This window comes from Cherax quadricarinatus, chromosome 4 (assembly GCF_038502225.1).
Source record: "Cherax quadricarinatus isolate ZL_2023a chromosome 4, ASM3850222v1, whole genome shotgun sequence".
NCBI classification, from domain to species: Eukaryota; Metazoa; Arthropoda; class Malacostraca; order Decapoda; family Parastacidae; genus Cherax; species Cherax quadricarinatus.
Genome location: NC_091295.1, coordinates 58,226,254 through 58,245,396, shown reverse-complemented (window position 1 = coordinate 58,245,396; position 19,143 = coordinate 58,226,254). Strand labels below are relative to the sequence as shown.

Genomic DNA, 19,143 nt, shown 5'->3' with positions numbered 1-19,143 from the left:
ATGTATTTGTTTACCTTGACTGAAGGTAGGGCCCTATTGATTTTTTTTTTTTAAACAACAGCTCTCTCCCACCAAGGTAGGGTGACCTCAGAAATGAAACACTTACCATTGCTCAATCAATGGCTGTCTTGCCAGTATCATATATTGCATAAGTGTCTCAATTCTTCAACTTGTCAGTTTTCAAAACCATTCATCACATCTGTCAGACACTGCATCATCATGGGATCTTGATACAAAGAATTCTTCAAAACTTGTCCAACCTTTGAATGAAGACCTACTTAGACTAGTGGATGGTTCTACTATGACCCTGCCTCCTCCTGCTTTGCTTTACCTGACTACAGTAGATAAGCCACTGCTATGGCCCGGTGCTGTACTTTCTACATTGACTCCAGGCTGAGTGACTGATTACCTCAAACTACTACTCTCCTTATACCTTCCTGCTTTGTATAGGACTGATGAAGCCACTGTGTGGCAAAATGTTTCTTCAATAAAGATTCCCATATGTTGCATAAGTGTCTCAATTCTTCAACTTGTCGGTTTTCAAAACCATTCATCACATTTGCCAGCATTGCACAAGCATCACAGTTCAAATGACCCTCTAAAGTGCAACCTTTCCCCACCTATCCATCAGAGTGCAGACACTATACTTCCCACTTCCAAGACTCAGTCTGACTAATTAAGCTCTTAGCATTCAAACTATCCTTTACCCTACCTTTCCTTCCATTCATCCCAGATTTATATACAGTGGACCCCCGGTAATCAGCCGTATTCCATTCCAGAAGGTCGGCCAATAACCGATATGGCCGAAAACCGAATTAATATTTCCCATAAGAATTAATGGAAATACAGTTAATCCATTCCAGACAAAAATATTCACAAAAAAAATAATTTTTTTTATCGATTATGTAAGTATTACATACCTTTATTGAAGGCTAATGCTGGCTTCTGGAAGATAGGGAAGAGAAAAGAGGGAGGAGTTAGTGTTTTGGAAGGGGAATCCCTCTCCATAAAGACTTTATTTAGCAAAGCCTTCTCTGGGGTTACTTCCCTTCTTTCTCTTTTAATGCCACTAGGACCAGCTTGAGAGTCACTAGACCCCTGTCTCACAAAATAACTGTCCAGAGTGCTCTGTTTCTGGTGTCTCTTTAACCCTTTGGGGGTTTTGGTCGTACTAGTATGGCTTACGACCCAGGGTTTTTGACGTACTAGTACGCCTAAATTCTAGTGCCCTCAAATCTAGTGGGAGAAAGCTGGTAGGCCTACATATGAAAGAATGGGTCTATGTGGTCAGTGTACACAGTATAAAAAACCTGCAGTACACAGTGCATAATGAGAAAAAAAAACTTTGTTTTTTTTTTTGGAATAAAACAAGCGACTTTGCACTGTATTTTCGTATGGTATTTATTGTTGTATTCTAGTTTTCTTGGTCTCATTTTATAGAATGGTAGACATATTACAGAAATTGAGATGATTTTGACTGGTTTTACAAGGAAAAGTACCTTGAAATTGAGCTCAAACTAGCAGAAATGTTCGATTTTTACCAAAGTTCAAAAGTAAACAAATCATGCCAAGCATCCAATACACGTCAATTGGTGAGTCTTATATTCTTTCGCAAGTGCGCCAATATTATTTATACCATTTTTTACACTTAATGCAGCAGTCTGCATAACAGTAAATCTTCTATTTTTTGTGAAAATAAAAATTCAAAGTGGAAAGCAAAAGAATGTAAGAGGAGCCTTGAGACGTGACTAATGAACAGAGGAAATGTCATTTTAGTGCCAGGAATGTCTTTCTTGTTTATTCTAGACCCTATTTGGAAATTGGCATCTTTTGAAATTTGTGTGAAATTGGCAAAATTGCTAAATTCTGACCACTGTACTGGATAGTTGATTCTTGGACTGCAAGAAGGCCTTCGACACAGTTCCTCACAAGAGGCTAGTGCAGAAACTAGAGGATCAGGTGCGTATAACAGGAAGGGCACTGCAATGGATCAGAGAATACCTGACAGGGAGGCAACAACGTTTTGAAAAATATGTAATATACTTTAAAATGTTGAAAAGGCTCGAAAATTTCAATTCCATCAGTAATTCTGATAAAAAAGTTTGAAAATCCATGAATTTTAGCTAAAAAAATCAGGTTAGTCTGGTTTCTTGCACTCATTCAGTAGAAAAAATGAGAGTTCTAGCAAAATAATCATGTTTTTTTGTCGACTAGTACTGTGGAATTGGCCGAAAATTGGGCTCAAAGTGGGCAAAATCACCGATGCATAAACATCACTGAGACCGTTAACTTCGCGAGAGCATAATTCCGTAAGTTTTCCATCAAATTTCATACTTTTGATGTCATTATGATCGGGAAAAGATTCTCTATCTTTTCATAAGAATTTTTTTTTTTTTTTTTTTTAACCCTTAAACGGTCCAAACGTATATATACATTCACTCGCGTAGCGCCCCAACTTTTTTGAGGAAAAAAACAATCTTTTCTTTTAAAAGGAAAAAAGAGCATATGGTACCCAGCATCCCCAATTATTTTAATATGGCACACAGTGAGTGCACACACCCATTCTCTCATGTCTAGGTGTCTCAGGCTTATTGTGGCAATGTTGAATGAATGACAAAGAAAACGTATATATACGTTTGGGGCACTACGCGCGTGGACATATATATACGTTTGGACCGTTTAAGGGTTAAATTTGGCAGACCCTGAGAACGAGTCTCGGAGAGGGCCTGTTGACCCTCAAAGGGGTTAAGATTTCCCTGAAGTGGGACAGGGTTTTATCACTAAACATGTTGTAGATATGGCTTGTTTCAGCTTTGTCAGGGTGGTGTTTCTCTACAAAAGCTTGCACCCTAGTCCACACTGCACACACCTTTTTAATCTCTGAAGAAGGCACCTCCTTGTCTCCCTCTTCCTCCTCTGAAGCAAGTTCCTCAGCTGCAGTCTGTTGCTGTTCAAGTTGAAGTTCTTGCAGCTCTTCAGTGGTTAGCTCTTCCCTGTGGTCCTCCACCAACTCTTCCACATCCTCGCCACTCACCTCCAACCCCAGGGACTTCCCCCGTGCCACAATAGAGTCCACAGGGTTGGCAGGGTCAGCCTCAAACCCTTCAAAATCCCTCTCTTTGACACAATCTGGCCACAGTTTTCTCCAAGAAGAGTTCAAAGTCCTGGAAGTCACCCCCTCCCAAGCCTTACCTATAAGGCTTATGCAATGGAGGATAGGGAAGTGATTCCTCCAGAACTCTCTCAGGGTCAACTGAGTGTCTGACGTCACTTCAAAGCATTTTTGAAACACTGCTTTTGTGTAGAGTTTTTTGAAGTTAGAAATGGCCTGCTGGTCCATGGGCTGGTGGAGAGGAGTGGTGTTAGGCAAGAACTTCACTGTGATGAAACTGGAGTTCCTAAACACTTGGTCTTGCAAGTCTGGAGGATGTGCAGGAGCATTGTCCAGTAACAGGAGGCACTTGAGTGGCAATTTCTTTTCCAGGGGGTATTTTTTCACACTTGGGCCAAACACATTAACCTGTAAACGGTCCAAACGTATATATACGTTTTTTCAACATTTGAAAGTATGTAAAAAAAGTAGTTCTTCTTTTTTACATTTGAAAAAGTGTAAACAACTTTCATCTACTCTTTTTTTTTTTTGTTATATTTGAAAATATGTAACAAAAATGTAGATCTACTTTTGGAGCACTACACATATGAGCGTAGATCTGCTTGGACCATTTACAGGTTAACCCACTCTTTGAAAATTTGCCTTGTGACCCATGCCTTATGATTAGCTTTCCACATCACACACAATCTATTCTTCATGACATTGTTTTTCTTGAACACTCTTGAATTTTCTGAGTGATACACAAGTAAAGGCTTCACTTAGAAATCCCCACTACATTACCACACAACAAAAGAGTAAGCCTGTCTTTAATAGGCTTGTATCCTGGCAGTGCCTTTCCCTCCTGGGTAATGTAGGTCCTGTTTGGCATTTTCTTCCAAAAAAAGGCCTGTTTCGTCACAATTGAACACTTGTTGGGGTTTGAATCCTTCAGCCTCTATGTACCCCTGGAATTCCTGCACAAATTTTTCAGCTGCACATTTGTCAGAACTTGCTGCCTCACCATGCCTTTCAACACTGTGTATGCCACTACACTTCTTAAATCTATCAAACCATCCTTTGCTGGCAATAAATTCACAAACTGCAGCACTTATTCTAGGCATTTTCTTTGCAAGATTCTCATGCAGCTGCCTTGCCTTCTCACAAATAATAGACTCCACAACACTGTCTCCAACTAATTCTTTTTCCTTAATCCGCAATAATAATAACTTTCCCATCTCTTCCATTATTGGTGGTCTTTGTTTAGTTAGAAAAGTTACACCATTTGCAACATTAGCATCTCTGATTTGTTCTTTCTTTGCCAGGATGGATGTAATTGTTGATTTATTCTTGCTGTACATCCTGGCAAGCTCCACCACCTTCATACCACTCTTTTCTATCGCTTCACGCTTAAATTCCATGGTGTTTCTCACTTTCTTTACCACAGGAACTTTCTTTGGAGCCATGGTTACTTATTTCACAGTTGCACTGCAAAAAAACCACTAAAAACTATGGAAAACAAGCGAAATGTTTGGATGTATGAGCAGAAGCTTCCTTAGCCACCGAGAGACAAAGCCAAACTGACGTGCAAGCGGCCCCAGCCAGCGGATGGACGTGTCCCAAACGGCCGATCACCAAATCAATGGCTGATAACCGGGCGCCGAAAAACTGGCCAATAACCGAGTTGGCTGATAACAGAACTGGCCCATAGCTGGGGGTCCACTGTACCCTCCTAGTTATCTGTTTTGCTCTATCTTCTCTAAATGCCCAAAACCACTTAAACAATTCCTCCTCAACCCTTTGAACTATACCTATGGTAACCTTACACCTTCTAATCACCAAACTCTGAATTATTTGCATAGCATTCATACCAAGTGAATGCTATTCAGATAAGCCTCTAGCTGCTGCCTCCTTTGCCTCCTTTAAAATCCATGCTTCACACTCAAATACATTTATAAGTTTCTTTGGTATGCATATGGTGAATTGCTATATCTTTGGTGCAATTTGGTAAGGAAATATGGTTTTTATCTTTATGATATGGACATATACTTAGTATGTCAATTGTTTAACGTCTCTGCATCCAACTTGGCCCACACCCCTATGTTAACCCTCCCCACCCTCTTCAAGTGCTTTCAGTGACTACTAACTAAATGTGAGGTTAATTATATCATAGTAATTTTTACCTAGTACAGTAGGAAACAACAATGATTAGCAAATTTAGAAGTGTCTGGAACATAATCCTTTTTTCCCACTAAGTTCTTCACCTCACATAGCTCTACTTTTTTCACAATGTTCTGAATTTTAGGAATGTAACCCAGGCACATTATGAGAGGGTTTACTGCATATAACTACCTGTACAATTACGAAAGGATGTAGAAAAAGTAGATAAGGAGGACTTTTTGGTGCAGATACTAGAACAAGAGACCATAATATAAAACTACACAACTAATGTAGACGGGATATTGGAATACATTTCTTAACAAATCTTGTGATTGATGATTGGAATAAAATCAGAGAAGAATTAAGGCACATGAAAAAAATTGTACAGTAAACCCTTGATTTAATGGACTAATGGGAAAGGGGTAATGTCAATTATAATGTACAGATGAGATTGTTCTGCCGTGACTATAACAATAACAGACAATTCTCTAACTTATGGACTTTATCCATTGTTTCTGAATCAGATGACCCAGGGGATTTTGTCCTGTATTTCCAAAGTTTATTAAATTGAGGCCCATTAAATCGAAGGTTTATCGTCATTAGATAGGACACCACAAGCATATAAACTTTTCCTGTAATTACAAATAGTTAATTTCAATCGGGTAATTATATATAATTTAACTGTAAATATGACAAATTCCATGTTATGAATGCGTCACAGTTTGATTTATAGTAGTTAAAACATGGGGCCCAGGAACTAGCGCTCAGTCCCCACAAAGTTTTACTTTCATTTTGCAAGTGTTCTAAAATAACAGCAAGGTGTTTAAAAAGATACCTGAGAATGTGAGAATAACATTAAAGTGAAACAAGTAATCAGGTGGCAAGCTTGAAGAAACCTCAGGTATGAAGATAATAGTTGAAACATTTATTTGTGACACTTTAAACCCTTAAATATGAAATGACATTACCAGTATGCTATTTAAATTTAACTTTTACGTGGGCTACAGTATATGGAGAACCTTGGGTGATCTGCAGATAACAAGTTTAACACTGGAAATATTATATACCGACAATGAAAGAAATAATGAATAGAAACAATGAGGATTGTGTTAAGATGTTAACATCAGGAGGCATTTTCAGCCACATTTAATATCACATAGATTTTAGACCATTGTAGTATTACATTTATTTTCAGTTATTGCATTATTTAACAATGCATGTATTTGCTCTTATACTAATCTGATGTATACCTATCAAGTATAACTATCAGCTGTAAGAAGCGAAAATTTTTGATAAAGTTTTATTTTAATTAATATTAAAATCACCAACTAGTAACTCATATTTCTGGAAGTTACAGCTCAAAACCAGATACTGTATAGAAGAAGATGGGCTAGGTAGGTTTCTTGAGTACTCTGAATGCATTTACATTCTAAACTCCAGCTAGTGTCAGGATCAATTAATATTCTAAGATTAAAAAAAAATATATATATATATATTTATATATATATATATATATATATATATATATATATATATATATATATATATATATATATATATATATATATAATTTAAATTTTATGTTGCTACTGAGCTTGTAGAATATGAGCAAACACAAAGTGATGGAAGATGGTATGGTGATACTTCCAAGATGTGGAAAAAGACACTTGGGTTCAATTTAGGACATTTATTAGAGGAAAAATGTTGCCACAAGTGGCTTCTTTAGTCTTAATACAGAGATAACAAAGAACAAGTATATGTAGTGGCAAGAGTCAGGTGGTAAGCTGCAAGAGGGTAGTAGTAGTAGTAATGGTAGTACAACTGTGGGGAGATGGGTTGGGTTAGAGAAGGACCTGTCAACATTGTTATAGTGGTCTCCAGAATGGGTAATACCCACAGTTGTACTACTACTACTACTACCCTCTCGCTGCTTACCACCTGACTCTTGCCACTATATATACAGCCTCTTCTCACTTAATGATGGAGTTCCATTCCTAAGACCATGTCGGTAAACGAATTCATCGCTAAGTGAGGAGCATACTATAATGGTAGTGGGTTAGTGTCAGTTATCTTTGATACTGTTTCAGTGTCACCTTTGCACCAATTGTAACATTTCTGGTATATTTCTAAATGTTTATACAGTAGTGTACTGTACATTGTAATAAACAGAATAGAGGAAATCAGCTCTAATATACATTATTTAGGCATGCATACTGGTCAGAGAGCCCATCGTAAGTCTGAGGCGTCGGTAAACGAGTATGTCGTTAAGTGAGGAGAGGCTGTACCTGTTCTTAGTTATCTTTGTACTAGGACTGAAGAAGCCATGCATGGCAAAATGTTTCCTCTAATAAATGTCTTGAACTGTACATAAGTCTCTTTTTCCACACAAAGTACTGTACCCAAAGAGCCAGAGATGCGAGAATCAGACAAAGCTTCAGCTTAACTGGTCCAATGGAATGCGGAGGGCCTTCCTATGTATGGGTCATGATTTGTGAAATGGGGAAAGAATTTAACAGTTTTACATTACTGAACCATGCTTATTTTCTGATTAGATTGATTAATTTAAATTTTGTCATGGCATTAGTGAGTGAACCTATTTCTTTTTAGTTTTAAGTGTTAAATAGTATAAAATTGATATATATTGTCCAGAGAGAAGTGAGAAAAAAAGGTGACTAATGTGCCTGCTTTCTGATACGAGTCTTGCTTTTTGTTCTCTTATTAAAATATTGCTTCATCAAAATGTGTTAGACTAAACTTTCAAGATTTAATGAGTAACTTATTAAAAATCTTTTCAATAAAAAGCACATAAAAGAGAGAACGAATTGCTAAGTGATAGATGGACACACAAAAACATTTTGTACATGTATACAAATGTAGAATGTTACAGGGCACTACAGTGGAACCTCTGGTCACAAATGCTTCCAAACATGAACAGATTGGTTCACAACCAAAAAATTCACCAAATTTTTGCGTCTGGTCACGAACACACAATCGGGTGCCAAACAGACACAGCTCCTCCAATTTTCACATTCCATGCCATTTTTTTCACACGGGCCAATTTTCTCTACTTCCTGTTGTTTGTGTATACCAAACAAAGACCCTTACCTTGTAGCCAGTCTCTATCAGACGTGTGTTCATTCGCTGTGAATTTCTTGTGTTGTATTTAGTGTGTTTTTTAATTAATTTTGTTTTCTTGGTTGTTTACGTTATGTTTTTTTCTGTTATTTCAGTTTTTTCTCTATTAAACTGTGTGTTATTTTGTATAATTAAGGATTTTTCAAACTTTGATTATTTTTTCTGTGCTTAAGGGGCAGTAAAGAACCCCAATGGAAATAAGTCATTCTCTGACTTTTTTGGGTTATCCTAGGTTCTTTACACATGCTGCTATGTATGATAATCTATGTAACTGTATTTGTGTATACCTGAATAAACATAATAAGGCGCGCGGCTCGCAAATGAAAAAAAAAAAGCGAAAATTAAGCTAATCATATAGAATAATAGCTTAACACTTTGACAACAATCTGGTATAATAATCATTGTTGTACTATGTTCCCACAAGGAATTATAGTCATTTATAGTATATATGGTGATGCTGAGATCCATAGCATGTGTGTTCACATGTCTTCAATTTTCAGATTTTTTCCAATTTTTTTTTTTATTTCTTGTATTTTTTTTTCTAATATAATAATTGATGATTTGACATCATAACAGAATGGGTGGAGATAATACAAAGTGTGAGAGCCAATCAGGAACCATCTGGGAATATTTGCTTAAGTCAGCAGGAATTCCCGAGTCTCGTGATGCACGGGAATAGACTTTATTATTACACTAATATCAATCAATCAATCAGTTTTTATTTCTTTGCAAGATTACATTGAGATTATGAAATTACAAAAATGAGTTGCAGTGCAAAGAGCCACTATCAAGCCTAGGCAAATTGAACATAGTTTAAGTTGTACATCTTGTTTATTTATAGTACACAGTAATTTTATTCAAATTACATTAGTTTCAATAGTAAATATTGAAATTATATTATGGGAATATAACATTATGAATTGTTGAAAGTAGTTTACAGTATGAGAATGCTACAACTGGATAGTAATGTTTTAGGTAGGTATTTATACTACAAGGTAGTTTTAATCAATGTATGAACTTTGGGTGTAATGTTCTGAAGTTTTAAGATTTAGGTAATTGGGAGATTTTTTTGGTAAAGTTAAATATTGAGTATTTAGTTTAGGGTGAGTAAGTGGTTTTTGAGAAGAGGGTTAAATTGATGTTCGGACCGGGTTACTTTAATATTTACTGGTAATGAATTCAAAATTTTGGGGCTCTTTCATATTCATTGATATTCATATTCATATAGTTTATTTGGACATGATACCTAGTTGTACAAGGAATTATAGTAGTTGGGTGTACATGCCAAAAGTCCCTTGTATGCAGAGCATTATGGGCAGGCTTAAAATTAACTTAAAATTAACAAGCAACGAAAGGTTCAGTGGTAAAAATTACAGTAGACAATTTACAATATGAAGTACAGTTGAGTATATTTGAAACAATGAAATTTGAACATTTCGATATTGAAGCATTATAGTTGTACAAATTTGTTGCATTACAATGTATAACAAACAAGATGATCAATTTACTATATGTTGTCTTGAAGTTTTAAGATTTAAGTAATTGGGAGAATTATTGGTAATATTAAATACTGAGTGTTGATTATTTAGCCCTGGGCGAGTGGTTTTTTTTAGAGGTCTTAAATTGATTTTCAGGCCTGGTTACTTTAGTATGTTCTGGTAATGAATTCCAGATTTTGGGGCCCTTTATGTGCATAGAGTTTTTACACAGTGGGATATGGACACGGGATACATCAAAAAGAGATCTGTGTCTTGTGTTATGGTCGTGTGTCCTGTTAAGGTTGGTGAGGAGAAGTTTGAGTGGAGGGTTTATGTTTGCATGTATTGTTCTATGTATGTAGTAGGCACATGAATAAGTGTGGATGTTCTTTATGGTGAGCAAATTTAGACTTTTGAATAGAGGTGGAGTATGCTGTCGGGAGCAGAACAGATTAACTCGGTGGCACTCAATGTATGCACAAGGCTTATTCCTCTAAGAAAAAGGAGGAGTAGATGTAAAATAGAAAGAGACAGGTGCTCCCTTTACAGGCGACAGAAAAGAATAACAGAGCGGCTAAAAGAGGTCAATATATCTGAAATGCGTAGGGAGTCACTGGTCAGAGAAATAGCAAGCATCGAACTTAAGCTAAAGGAATCTTATAGGAGTCAGGAATCGCGGGAAGAACTAAAAGCCATAAATGAAATCGAAAGAAACCCAAAGTATTTCTTCTCCTATGCCAAATCAAAGTCGAGAACAACGTCCAGTATTGGACCCCTACTTAAACAAGATGGGTCCTACACAGATGACAGCAAGGAAATGAGTGAGCTACTCAAGTCCCAATATGACTCATTTTTAGCAAGCCGCTAACCAGACTGAGAGTCGAAGATCAAAATGAATTTTTTTATGAGAGAGCCACAGAATTTAGTTAACACAAGCCTATCTGATGTTATCCTGACGCCAAATGACTTCGAACAGGCGATAAATGACATGCTCATGCACTCTGCCCCAGGGCCAGACTCATGGAACTCCGTGTTCATCAAGAACTGCAAGAAGCCCCTATCGCGAGCTTTTACCATCCTATGGAGAGGGAGCATGGACACAGGGGTCGTCCCACAGTTACTAAAAACAACAGACATAGCCCCACTCCACAAAGGGGGCAGTAAAGCAATAGCAAAGAACTACAGACCGATAGCACTAACATCCCATATCATAAAAATCTTTGAAAGGGTCCTAAGAAGCAAGATCACCACCCATCTAGAAACCCATCAATTACACAACCCAGGGCAACATGGGTTTAGAACAGGTCGCTCCTGTGTCTCAACTATTGGATCACTACGACAAGGTCCTAGATGCACTAGAAGACAAAAAGAATGCAGATGTAATATATACAGACCTTGCAAAAGCCTTCGACAAGTGTGACCATGGCGTAATAGTGCACAAAATGCATGCTAAAGGAATAACAGGAAAAGTTTGTCAATGGATCTATAATTTCCTCACTAACAGAACACAGAGAGTAGTAGTCAACAGAGTAAAGTCCGAGGCAGCTACGGTGAAAAGCTCTGTTCCACAAGGCACAGTACTCGCTCCCATCTTGTTCCTCATCCTCATATCTGACACAGACAAGGATGTCAGACACAGCACCGTGTCTACCTTTGCAGATGACACCCAAATCTGCATGACAGGAAGCTCTAAATCCACCCATAGCGGCAGCAGCGACTTCCAAGCTCCGTACTTTTCTCCAACTATCAGAGCTACCAATGCTCCTATGATGACCTAGTTACAAGCAAAACTGCACTACTCAACGTAGCACCCAGAATGACCAAAGATTACCAACAGTGAAACCTACAAATCGAAAATAATAGAGATCAAAGGAAGACTGCCCACAAACTGAAAACAACACCCCGCTGCCAGCCGAACAACGTAACCCTAAACTTTGTATAACTACAACTTCTTCTTAACTACAACAATTCCTGTAGTATTATGAGGCGCAATCTAAGAGGAAACAGCACCAAGGCCAGCAAGAAAACACCAAAAAATCAACTATTCAACAAGTGTAGCCAGGAGGACGCCGGCCCAGCAACCACCCCACTCACCACCACTCAAGGCGACACCACAACAATAACAACAAACATGGCTGCCACCAGCCCATCCTCCCCTCTCTTCCCCGGATTCAACCTACCAAGTAGTCTCTCAGGTATGACCAACGATCCAGATACCCTAAAGACATGCATCTCCAACTTAGTTATTGAAAATATGAACCTTCGAGAGACGCTAACAAAACAAGACACCAGGATGACACAACTCGAGAACAAAATCCTCAGTCTTGAACAAAAGTTATCAACACCAGGAATGACTAACTGTGGCAAGACCATCCAGACAGTCATAGATAGCCATACCCAACAAATAATATCTCTTAATACTAAGGTTGAAGAAGCAGTAAAAGAATGGAAGAACAACTTAGATAACCAGTTCAGTGACTACTTTGCTCTCCAAGAAGATAAAACTGAACAAGATAAACTATCGGATGCAGTAATAGTTAACAGTCCCTTTTTTCCCAGTGATATGAACCAAACAAACAGTAAAGAAATTACTCTGCAGATCATAAAGGACCAAACAAAAATTACAATACCAGAGTCAGAAATAAAAGAAGCCAGGTTACTAGGATCCCATAGTAGAAAAAGTGTTATGCTTAGATTCCACTCACATGACAGGAAAAAAGACTTAATTATTGCATCTATTAAAGTAAAGAAAGAGGTATACATTAATGAGTGTCTTACCAAAAAACGTCAGAACCTCCTGTATAGAGTCAGAAAACTTAAGCGGGAGAATAATGACACAATACACCAATGCTTCACACGGGATGGGAAAATTCTAGTTAGGAAAACAAATGTAGGTCAATTGTACACAATCATGAACGAGAATGATCTATCACGATTTCTCAGGGATACTAATCTTACAGAGAATAACTAAACAATGTCCAACCTAAAAGCCTACGTAGTGTAGTGTATGTTTTGCTCCATAATTGTTCAAATTTCATTGTACAATCTCTTAGTAATTAAATAATCAACTACCTCATTTTGTGATTTTACTAGTAAGCATAAGTCACCTTATGTAATTTTCTTATTTACTATTGTTTGCTTAAACATTAGCTGAATTGATACTTTCTCTGTCCATATTACTACCTCATATTTTTTTAAATACAGGAAGGCCTTGCTTTACGGCGTTTCACTTTACGGCGTTTCGCTAATACGGTCATTTCAAATTATGACCAAAACTCGCTATACGGCTCCCCCCACCTGACTTTCTAATATGGTCACCGCGCCCCACCTTGTCTGTTTACATTCTTCGTGAGCTCAGTAAGCACTAAGTCTCTCCATTTTGTCTGGAAACTCCAAAATTTCAAATGTTTTTAAAAGTTATTTCATATTTTATATATACTCTGATAATTATACTTATGTATACCTGTACTTAAATAAACTTACATACTGTGCTGGCATGCAGGTACACATTAAAATCAGTAAGAGTGTCTTATGTCTCCAGACGTCATATTAGTAATGATAATAATAATCATCGTCTCATTTAAATGTCGTATACTACGTTAAATACACATTTTCATTAATCCATCTATGATATTTTTTCAAAATTATATAATAAACACGATACATAACATAAAAAGATGATAAATACACCCCACAATAGAATAAATAAACATAAATATGAGATGTGGTAGCAGACGACTTGCACAAGTGACGCCATATTAGAAATGCTAATAATAATAATAATAATCACCGAGTCTTATTAAATGTTGTATATTACGTTAATATACACATTTTCATTAACCCTTTGACTGTTTCCGACGTATAAATACGTCTTACGAGCCAATGTTTCTGACGTATTTATACGCACAAATTCTAGCGGCTTCAAATCGAGCGCCAAAGGCCTGGTAGGCCTACACGGGAGAGAATGGGTCTCAGTGGTTGGTGTGCACCCTGTGAAAAAAATCTGGGACCTAGCGGTGCATTGTGGGAACGCCATGTTGTCAGTCCATTTTCACCATGCCTCTCGGTAAGAAGTTCCTCACTCCTCGGCGGATTGGAGGTCTTTTGTTCCCAAGTGATAGCCCTAACAGCGATGAAAATGTCAGTGACAGTGAATTCAAGGGTTTTCAAGTGAGTGTTACCAAAAAAAGTGCCCAGGATAACGTAAATAGTGACGAAAACCCAGATGACCCACAACCTTCGACCTCTGGTGCTGTGCTGGCTTGTTCACGTTCACGTTCGCCTGTACCAGGACGAAAGAGGAAACTATTTGGTCGTGTACAACACCCTGATGATAGCAGTGATAGTGATAGTGATAGTGATTTCAAGGTCATTGAAAGCAGTTCTAGTGACAGTGAGAGTGAATATTCCCCAGTGAAGCGCCAGTATGTACGACGTAGCATGCGGTCTGGTAGTGTTTCATATGTTGTTCCAAGGGGAAGGAGAAACTCTGGGAGCATATCCCATGGCCCAACACCACGACCTGATAGTGAAGATGACGATATTGTAACGATGGGTATGAATGGTGACAGTGAGGGAGGAGGCAGTGGTGGTGATAGTGAGGGTGGCACGGCCCATGTGGCACCATCACCGGGCCACGCTACTAGCCACGCGGCTGACTCAGCAGAACAACCAGCCTCACCCTACCCCACACTGCCACAACCTGCACCACCACAACCTGCACAGCCACAACCACAGTACAATATCCAGACCCCACCAGCAGACCGCATCTGGGATTGGCAGGACGGTGACGAGTTTGTTCCCAGTCCCCATGACTTTGATGAAACACAAAGTGGAATAAAGCCATCTTGTCCACTTGGAAACAATGCCAGTGAACTGGACTGCTTTGAGTTATTTTTCGATGAACCCCTGATGGACATCATTGTCAGGGAAACAAATACATACTGTGATTACACCATGGCAAATACAATTCTCTCACCAAAATCACGGCTACACAAGTGGAAGGAGACAACTGTGGCAGAGATGTACCTGTTTTTTGCCACAATAATGCTTATGCCACATGTGTATAAGCACACTGTCACCACATACTGGACAACAGATCGCCTGATTTCAACTCCAGGTTTTAGTGACATTATAGGTGTCAATCGTTTCCTGATACTGTTACGTATGTTACACTTTTCAGACAAAACCAGGCCTGACAGAAGCGACAGGTTATATAAGATAAGAAATGTGTTTATGTACCTGAAACAAAAGTGCTGCATGTATTTTTATCCCTTCAGGAAGCTTGTTATTGATGAGTCCTTGATTTTATTCAAAGGAAGACTCTCATTCAAGCAATATATACCAAGCAAGAGGAAACGCTTTGGTATAAAGCTATTTGTACTGTGTGATTGCAGAAGTGGTCTTGTTTTAGATATTATTGTGTACAATGGCAGTAATACTTTGAGAGATACCATGAAGTTATTGGGTATCTCTGGTGATGTGGTTCGAACAATGATGGAACCATATCTTGGTAAGGGGCATATGTTATTTACTGATAACTGGTACACAAGCCCCTTACTCAGTGATTTCTTGCGAGTGAACTTGACAGACGTGTGTGGCACAGTGCGTGGTAATCGCAAACATATGCCAAGGGTCGACGCTGGCACTCGCAGAGGTGAGGTGCAAGCCTTTGCTGCCAATGACATCATGGCATTTCAGTGGCATGACAAACGTGATGTCACATTGTTGACATCAGTTCACACAAACGAAATGGTACCCAGTGGCAGGGACAACAGAGAGACCAATGAACCCATTCTAAAGCCTGCAGCTGTCATGGACTACAACCTCAATATGCGCTTAGTGGACAAATGTGACATGCAGATTGGGTTTGCAGACTGTGTACGCAAGAGTTATAAGTGGTATATCAAACTTTTTTTCCATCTTGTTGATATCTCTATGCTAAATGCTTATAACATATACAAGTTGAAGACCAACAAAACACCAAAATATGGTGAATTTTGCCTGTCAGTAATCAGACAAATAATTGCAAAGTACCAAGGAGCAACTCCTGCAATAGACCAGCACCCACAGACGTCATCTCGTATGAGGCCTGGTGATCACTACCCCATACAACTGCCTCCTACTACTGCCAAGAAAAATGCTCAGAAGAGGTGTTATGTATGTATGCATACCACAAAACGCCCACAAACACGCAGAGACACTCGTTTTATGTGTGAGGAGTGTCAAGTGCCATTCTGCATATACCCATGTTTCAAAGAGTTCCACAAGCTGCAGCAGTTCTAGGAACGTGTTTAGTGACTGTACATATGTATATATATTATGGAACAATAGTAATAAACATTGTTTTGTATTGTTTGTTTGTGTAAACAAAGTGTATACACAAACTAATAGTGATAAAGTTTGTTCTGTTATTGTGTTGTAAATAATGAGTGTATATTTGAACAATGCACATTACATTGGTCTCACAGGCCACATAAGTTACCTGGAAAAGAAAAATATTGAAAAATGCAAGAAACCTTTGAATTAGAGTAAATAAAAGAATACCGGGTGGGCGGCAGTCGCCGCTGTTGCCGTACGCACGTCAATTTCTGCAAACTTTGCGGCTCTATATCTCGGTAAGTACTGATGGCAAAATTTTTTTTTTTAGGCTTAAAACACTAGTAAAAATATTCCTAACATTTTCATAAGAAAAAATAATTTTTTTTTTTTCGAATATTTGGCGACATAGAATGACAGTTTCAGAGAGGGGCCTGAAACAGTCAAAGGGTTAATCCATCCATGATATTTTTTTCAAAATTATATAATAAACACGATACATAACATAAAAAGATGATAAATACAACCTACAATAGAATAAATAAACAAATATGAGATGTGGTAGCCAGGTAACTTGTACAAGTGATGCCAAGAATAACATTTTCTCTAATCTAACATAAGAGAAAATGTGTTACTGGGGGTAACTGTAGAAAATTATTCCTTTCGTATGTATGTAAGTTTATTCAGGTATACACAAATACAGTTACATAGATTATCATACATAACAACATATGTGTAGAGAACCTAGGATAACCCAAAAAAGTCAGAGTGACTTATTTGCATTGCCTTCACTCAGAGCATCATTTCTTCTCAAAATGATGTTACATGAGAATGGGAGTGTTCTTCTTTATTAATTCTACCGTATCAATGTAGAGACAACCTGTACACAATGTAACTTGTACACAAACCAGACGTGTACACTTTGTTTGTTTACAAAACTTACCTTCGCCTGGTTTGTTTACATAACTTTGTGCCTGTCCTCTCTCATGCACTCATTCTTTCTCTCTCTCATTTATTCGTTTTATCTCATTTACTTACTCCTGACCCTACATTGAGACTACAAATATTTTAAGGTAAGTAATGAGTGAACTGTATATACATTTTATCGCTCTGGGTTGCTTAAATATCATAGAATATATATGTGGGTGGGTTATCTTGGTGTGGTAGCCCGGCTGACTACCATATATACCACACTTGATTTTTTACAATAAATACTACTCATCTCACCCTATATTTTAAGGTAAGTAATGAGTGAACTGTATATACATTTTATCGCTCTGGGATGCTTAAATATCATAGAATTGTATGTGTGGGTGGGGTGGCCTGGTATGGTAGCCTGGCTGACTACCATACATACCACACTTGATTTCTTACACCCTAGATTAAGACTATAAATATTTTAAGGTAAGTAATGAGTGCACTATGTGTGTATTGTACTTTTTTATTGTTTTTTGATGCCTGGTTCTATTGCTAACTTAATATATGTTAGTGTAAACTTGTTATCTAGTGTTTGTATGCATTTGTAAGTGGAAAAAAAGGGTGTTCCACTTTACGGCGGTTTCCGCTTTACGGCGGTAGCCTGGAACCTAACCAGCCATATAAGTGGGGCCTTCCTGTACTATCAATTGATATTACTTACTAAAATTAATAATTACCATTTTTACTATAATTTCAATTTACTCTCAACATTTTTGACATTTAATAACCATTACTTGTCTAATTACCTTTATCTGTTTTAATACCACATTTACTATCTTAGAGTACTCTTAATTACCTTGTACTGCCAAATAACCTCAAGTATAACTACCAGTGCAATATTGAATGAAATAAACATTACTTTTTCACTTTTTTTGTAATCATTATTACTTACTAAAATTTTATTAAACACCATATTTACTACCAGTCAATTTTACTTTTTTTACATTAAACATTATTTTATACTTCCCATAACATTTTGTTGCCAAATTTTCAAGTTTGTATATTCAACTCCATTATTATTATAATCAAAAAGAAGCGCTAAGCCACAAGGACTATACAGCGCTGCAGGGCAGGAAGGAAGCGAGGGCATCAGGTGGCAAAAGGGAGATGGATGAGCAACAGGTTACGGATAACAGCGGGGCAGTGGATGGTGAAAGGGTAAAGGGCAGCAAGAGACTGAACCAGAAAGGGCTGAGGGGAGTGCGAAAAGTATCATCAGAGTTTGTGGAGTAAATCAGTCGTTGTCAAGAAGTCAATGAGAGAGTCAGGATTAAAGGAGGGTCCATCAGCAAGAAGGGAAGGTAAAGAGAGAGTAGGAGAACGAAGACGACGTTGGAGGTAAATTCTGCGTGCTCGTTGATAGAGAGGGCAGTCTAACAGAATGTGGCTAATCGATACTGGAACTTGACACTGCTCACAGAGAGGAACAGGGTGCCTCTCCATGAGATACCCATGAGTAAGACGAGTGTGACCAATGCGAAGGCGGGAGAGAGTGGTCTCCCAACCTCGGCACTGATGACAAGAAGACGGCCAGTAACCTATGCTCGGTTTAATAGAATGAAGTTTGTTACCGAGCAGAGTTGACCAACGTTGTTGCCAACGGGTGCGAAGGTGGGTAGCTATTGCAGCAAAATAGTCCAGAAATGGAACACCTCGATAGGAAATTGGTAGGTCATATACTGCTGACCGCGCAGCAGTGTCTGCCTGTTCATTGCCCTGTACGTCGACATGACCAGGGACCCAACAAAAAACAATATCTTTATGTTTGGTAGAGATACGGCGTAGCCAAAGTTGGATACGGAGAACTAGGGGATGAGATGTATCAAATTTTCGTATAGCCTGTAGAGCACTAAGGGAGTCTGAGACTACTACAAATGATGACACAGGCATAGATGCGATACGAATAAGTGCTGCAAGAATGGCATACAGTTCAGCAGTAAAAATGCTAGCTGAAGATAGTAAATGCCCTCGTACGACGCTGTCCGG

At 38.2% G+C, this 19,143-nt stretch overlaps 1 protein-coding gene across 2 annotated transcripts in view; it reads right to left on the bottom strand.

Annotated features, from left to right (window-relative positions):
* LOC138854345 (fasciclin-1-like) overlaps positions 1-19,143 on the bottom strand; it is a 122,986-nt gene that overhangs the window by 78,383 nt on the left and 25,460 nt on the right. The gene's annotated exons all lie outside the window — the stretch shown is intronic.